The following is a 6,583-nucleotide window of genomic DNA, read 5'->3' on the forward strand; positions in this document are numbered from 1 at the left end:
AGCTTTCTACGGGCTTCTTCAGCTTGAGCCCGTGCCTGCGCTGATAGTGCGCGGCGCTTGCGAATGCGCTCCTCCAGCGTTGATCGGTTCCGTTTGACATGGACCCATTCCATTGTTGGCGGCTTGGAGGAACCACCATTCGTTGATTGTTGAGGCTGCTTGCCTCTTTTGTTCTTCAGATCCACGTTGTAGCGGATCCCGTCAACTGACTCCATGGCCTTTGCGAATCGTTTCGCAAGGCGTTGACGTTGCCTTTGGCGGGCTCTCTTCGAGAGAGTCACCACGCCCTCTGTGGCAGAAGAGTTGGCCAGAGCAGATCTGACCTGGTTGGAAACTGGAGGAATCTCACCCGATGCGACTTTGGCATCAAACGGGGCGAGATCTTCGTTGGTGGCTTCGACTTCTTCATACCAACGAACCTTTCTCCTGGAGGAGAATTTGGACTTCTTGGACTTGCGGGGGGAGGTTGATCCAGACGAGGACAAGTATTCCTCGAACTTAGTTTGGTCGAACTCGTACTCAACCTCCTCCACGACCGGAATTGAAATCCGCATCTGCGACGCATCGATCTCGTCAGCGAGATCGTCGGCTCCCACTGTGGTCGCCAGATTGTTCACGGTGAAAATCGTTGCTTTCTTCATCATTGATTCCATTGCAAATTCTTGTAATAGTTTATCGATTACAAAGATCCGGTCTTTTTTATAAGATCCGGTTACAATGAAAATCAAAGAAAAAGAAAGAAGAATATTGCTATGGAAGCAATTTTGAGGACTTATCGCTCTATTGAAGAGAGTCGATAAGTGAATATTTGTCAGAGGTGTAGTGTTAACGTGACAAGAAGAATATTGCTATGGAAGCAATTTTGAGGACTTATCGCTCTATTGAAGAGAGTCGATAAGTGAATATTTGTCAGAGGTGTAGTGTTAACGTGACAAGAAGAATATTGCTATGGAAGCAATTTTGAGGACTTATCGCTCTATTGAAGAGAGTCGATAAGTGAATATTTGTCAGAGGTGTAGTGTTAACGTGACAAGAAGAATATTGCTATGGAAGCAATTTTGAGGACTTATCGCTCTATTGAAGAGAGTCGATAAGTGAATATTTGTCAGAGGTGTAGTGTTAACGTGACAAGAAGAATATTGCTATGGAAGCAATTTTGAGGACTTATCGCTCTATTGAAGAGAGTCGATAAGTGAATATTTGTCAGAGGTGTAGTGTTAACGTGACAAGAAGAATATTGCTATGGAAGCAATTTTGAGGACTTATCGCTCTATTGAAGAGAGTCGATAAGTGAATATTTGTCAGAGGTGTAGTGTTAACGTGACAAGAAGAATATTGCTATGGAAGCAATTTTGAGGACTTATCGCTCTATTGAAGAGAGTCGATAAGTGAATATTTGTCAGAGGTGTAGTGTTAACGTGACAAGAAGAATATTGCTATGGAAGCAATTTTGAGGACTTATCGCTCTATTGAAGAGAGTCGATAAGTGAATATTTGTCAGAGGTGTAGTGTTAACGTGACAAGAAGAATATTGCTATGGAAGCAATTTTGAGGACTTATCGCTCTATTGAAGAGAGTCGATAAGTGAATATTTGTCAGAGGTGTAGTGTTAACGTGACAAGAAGAATATTGCTATGGAAGCAATTTTGAGGACTTATCGCTCTATTGAAGAGAGTCGATAAGTGAATATTTGTCAGAGGTGTAGTGTTAACGTGACAAGAAGAATATTGCTATGGAAGCAATTTTGAGGACTTATCGCTCTATTGAAGAGAGTCGATAAGTGAATATTTGTCAGAGGTGTAGTGTTAACGTGACAAGAAGAATATTGCTATGGAAGCAATTTTGAGGACTTATCGCTCTATTGAAGAGAGTCGATAAGTGAATATTTGTCAGAGGTGTAGTGTTAACGTGACAAGAAGAATATTGCTATGGAAGCAATTTTGAGGACTTATCGCTCTATTGAAGAGAGTCGATAAGTGAATATTTGTCAGAGGTGTAGTGTTAACGTGACAAGAAGAATATTGCTATGGAAGCAATTTTGAGGACTTATCGCTCTATTGAAGAGAGTCGATAAGTGAATATTTGTCAGAGGTGTAGTGTTAACGTGACAAGAAGAATATTGCTATGGAAGCAATTTTGAGGACTTATCGCTCTATTGAAGAGAGTCGATAAGTGAATATTTGTCAGAGGTGTAGTGTTAACGTGACAAGAAGAATATTGCTATGGAAGCAATTTTGAGGACTTATCGCTCTATTGAAGAGAGTCGATAAGTGAATATTTGTCAGAGGTGTAGTGTTAACGTGACAAGAAGAATATTGCTATGGAAGCAATTTTGAGGACTTATCGCTCTATTGAAGAGAGTCGATAAGTGAATATTTGTCAGAGGTGTAGTGTTAACGTGACAAGAAGAATATTGCTATGGAAGCAATTTTGAGGACTTATCGCTCTATTGAAGAGAGTCGATAAGTGAATATTTGTCAGAGGTGTAGTGTTAACGTGACAAGAAGAATATTGCTATGGAAGCAATTTTGAGGACTTATCGCTCTATTGAAGAGAGTCGATAAGTGAATATTTGTCAGAGGTGTAGTGTTAACGTGACAAGAAGAATATTGCTATGGAAGCAATTTTGAGGACTTATCGCTCTATTGAAGAGAGTCGATAAGTGAATATTTGTCAGAGGTGTAGTGTTAACGTGACAAGAAGAATATTGCTATGGAAGCAATTTTGAGGACTTATCGCTCTATTGAAGAGAGTCGATAAGTGAATATTTGTCAGAGGTGTAGTGTTAACGTGACAAGAAGAATATTGCTATGGAAGCAATTTTGAGGACTTATCGCTCTATTGAAGAGAGTCGATAAGTGAATATTTGTCAGAGGTGTAGTGTTAACGTGACAAGAAGAATATTGCTATGGAAGCAATTTTGAGGACTTATCGCTCTATTGAAGAGAGTCGATAAGTGAATATTTGTCAGAGGTGTAGTGTTAACGTGACAAGAAGAATATTGCTATGGAAGCAATTTTGAGGACTTATCGCTCTATTGAAGAGAGTCGATAAGTGAATATTTGTCAGAGGTGTAGTGTTAACGTGACAAGAAGAATATTGCTATGGAAGCAATTTTGAGGACTTATCGCTCTATTGAAGAGAGTCGATAAGTGAATATTTGTCAGAGGTGTAGTGTTAACGTGACAAGAAGAATATTGCTATGGAAGCAATTTTGAGGACTTATCGCTCTATTGAAGAGAGTCGATAAGTGAATATTTGTCAGAGGTGTAGTGTTAACGTGACAAGAAGAATATTGCTATGGAAGCAATTTTGAGGACTTATCGCTCTATTGAAGAGAGTCGATAAGTGAATATTTGTCAGAGGTGTAGTGTTAACGTGACAAGAAGAATATTGCTATGGAAGCAATTTTGAGGACTTATCGCTCTATTGAAGAGAGTCGATAAGTGAATATTTGTCAGAGGTGTAGTGTTAACGTGACAAGAAGAATATTGCTATGGAAGCAATTTTGAGGACTTATCGCTCTATTGAAGAGAGTCGATAAGTGAATATTTGTCAGAGGTGTAGTGTTAACGTGACAAGAAGAATATTGCTATGGAAGCAATTTTGAGGACTTATCGCTCTATTGAAGAGAGTCGATAAGTGAATATTTGTCAGAGGTGTAGTGTTAACGTGACAAGAAGAATATTGCTATGGAAGCAATTTTGAGGACTTATCGCTCTATTGAAGAGAGTCGATAAGTGAATATTTGTCAGAGGTGTAGTGTTAACGTGACAAGAAGAATATTGCTATGGAAGCAATTTTGAGGACTTATCGCTCTATTGAAGAGAGTCGATAAGTGAATATTTGTCAGAGGTGTAGTGTTAACGTGACAAGAAGAATATTGCTATGGAAGCAATTTTGAGGACTTATCGCTCTATTGAAGAGAGTCGATAAGTGAATATTTGTCAGAGGTGTAGTGTTAACGTGACAAGAAGAATATTGCTATGGAAGCAATTTTGAGGACTTATCGCTCTATTGAAGAGAGTCGATAAGTGAATATTTGTCAGAGGTGTAGTGTTAACGTGACAAGAAGAATATTGCTATGGAAGCAATTTTGAGGACTTATCGCTCTATTGAAGAGAGTCGATAAGTGAATATTTGTCAGAGGTGTAGTGTTAACGTGACAAGAAGAATATTGCTATGGAAGCAATTTTGAGGACTTATCGCTCTATTGAAGAGAGTCGATAAGTGAATATTTGTCAGAGGTGTAGTGTTAACGTGACAAGAAGAATATTGCTATGGAAGCAATTTTGAGGACTTATCGCTCTATTGAAGAGAGTCGATAAGTGAATATTTGTCAGAGGTGTAGTGTTAACGTGACAAGAAGAATATTGCTATGGAAGCAATTTTGAGGACTTATCGCTCTATTGAAGAGAGTCGATAAGTGAATATTTGTCAGAGGTGTAGTGTTAACGTGACAAGAAGAATATTGCTATGGAAGCAATTTTGAGGACTTATCGCTCTATTGAAGAGAGTCGATAAGTGAATATTTGTCAGAGGTGTAGTGTTAACGTGACAAGAAGAATATTGCTATGGAAGCAATTTTGAGGACTTATCGCTCTATTGAAGAGAGTCGATAAGTGAATATTTGTCAGAGGTGTAGTGTTAACGTGACAAGAAGAATATTGCTATGGAAGCAATTTTGAGGACTTATCGCTCTATTGAAGAGAGTCGATAAGTGAATATTTGTCAGAGGTGTAGTGTTAACGTGACAAGAAGAATATTGCTATGGAAGCAATTTTGAGGACTTATCGCTCTATTGAAGAGAGTCGATAAGTGAATATTTGTCAGAGGTGTAGTGTTAACGTGACAAGAAGAATATTGCTATGGAAGCAATTTTGAGGACTTATCGCTCTATTGAAGAGAGTCGATAAGTGAATATTTGTCAGAGGTGTAGTGTTAACGTGACAAGAAGAATATTGCTATGGAAGCAATTTTGAGGACTTATCGCTCTATTGAAGAGAGTCGATAAGTGAATATTTGTCAGAGGTGTAGTGTTAACGTGACAAGAAGAATATTGCTATGGAAGCAATTTTGAGGACTTATCGCTCTATTGAAGAGAGTCGATAAGTGAATATTTGTCAGAGGTGTAGTGTTAACGTGACAAGAAGAATATTGCTATGGAAGCAATTTTGAGGACTTATCGCTCTATTGAAGAGAGTCGATAAGTGAATATTTGTCAGAGGTGTAGTGTTAACGTGACAAGAAGAATATTGCTATGGAAGCAATTTTGAGGACTTATCGCTCTATTGAAGAGAGTCGATAAGTGAATATTTGTCAGAGGTGTAGTGTTAACGTGACAAGAAGAATATTGCTATGGAAGCAATTTTGAGGACTTATCGCTCTATTGAAGAGAGTCGATAAGTGAATATTTGTCAGAGGTGTAGTGTTAACGTGACAAGAAGAATATTGCTATGGAAGCAATTTTGAGGACTTATCGCTCTATTGAAGAGAGTCGATAAGTGAATATTTGTCAGAGGTGTAGTGTTAACGTGACAAGAAGAATATTGCTATGGAAGCAATTTTGAGGACTTATCGCTCTATTGAAGAGAGTCGATAAGTGAATATTTGTCAGAGGTGTAGTGTTAACGTGACAAGAAGAATATTGCTATGGAAGCAATTTTGAGGACTTATCGCTCTATTGAAGAGAGTCGATAAGTGAATATTTGTCAGAGGTGTAGTGTTAACGTGACAAGAAGAATATTGCTATGGAAGCAATTTTGAGGACTTATCGCTCTATTGAAGAGAGTCGATAAGTGAATATTTGTCAGAGGTGTAGTGTTAACGTGACAAGAAGAATATTGCTATGGAAGCAATTTTGAGGACTTATCGCTCTATTGAAGAGAGTCGATAAGTGAATATTTGTCAGAGGTGTAGTGTTAACGTGACAAGAAGAATATTGCTATGGAAGCAATTTTGAGGACTTATCGCTCTATTGAAGAGAGTCGATAAGTGAATATTTGTCAGAGGTGTAGTGTTAACGTGACAAGAAGAATATTGCTATGGAAGCAATTTTGAGGACTTATCGCTCTATTGAAGAGAGTCGATAAGTGAATATTTGTCAGAGGTGTAGTGTTAACGTGACAAGAAGAATATTGCTATGGAAGCAATTTTGAGGACTTATCGCTCTATTGAAGAGAGTCGATAAGTGAATATTTGTCAGAGGTGTAGTGTTAACGTGACAAGAAGAATATTGCTATGGAAGCAATTTTGAGGACTTATCGCTCTATTGAAGAGAGTCGATAAGTGAATATTTGTCAGAGGTGTAGTGTTAACGTGACAAGAAGAATATTGCTATGGAAGCAATTTTGAGGACTTATCGCTCTATTGAAGAGAGTCGATAAGTGAATATTTGTCAGAGGTGTAGTGTTAACGTGACAAGAAGAATATTGCTATGGAAGCAATTTTGAGGACTTATCGCTCTATTGAAGAGAGTCGATAAGTGAATATTTGTCAGAGGTGTAGTGTTAACGTGACAAGAAGAATATTGCTATGGAAGCAATTTTGAGGACTTATCGCTCTATTGAAGAGAGTCGATAAG

The sequence above is a fragment of the Asparagus officinalis genome, chromosome 1, assembly GCF_001876935.1.
Source record: "Asparagus officinalis chromosome 1, Aspof.V1, whole genome shotgun sequence".
Lineage (NCBI taxonomy): Eukaryota > Viridiplantae > Streptophyta > Magnoliopsida > Asparagales > Asparagaceae > Asparagus > Asparagus officinalis.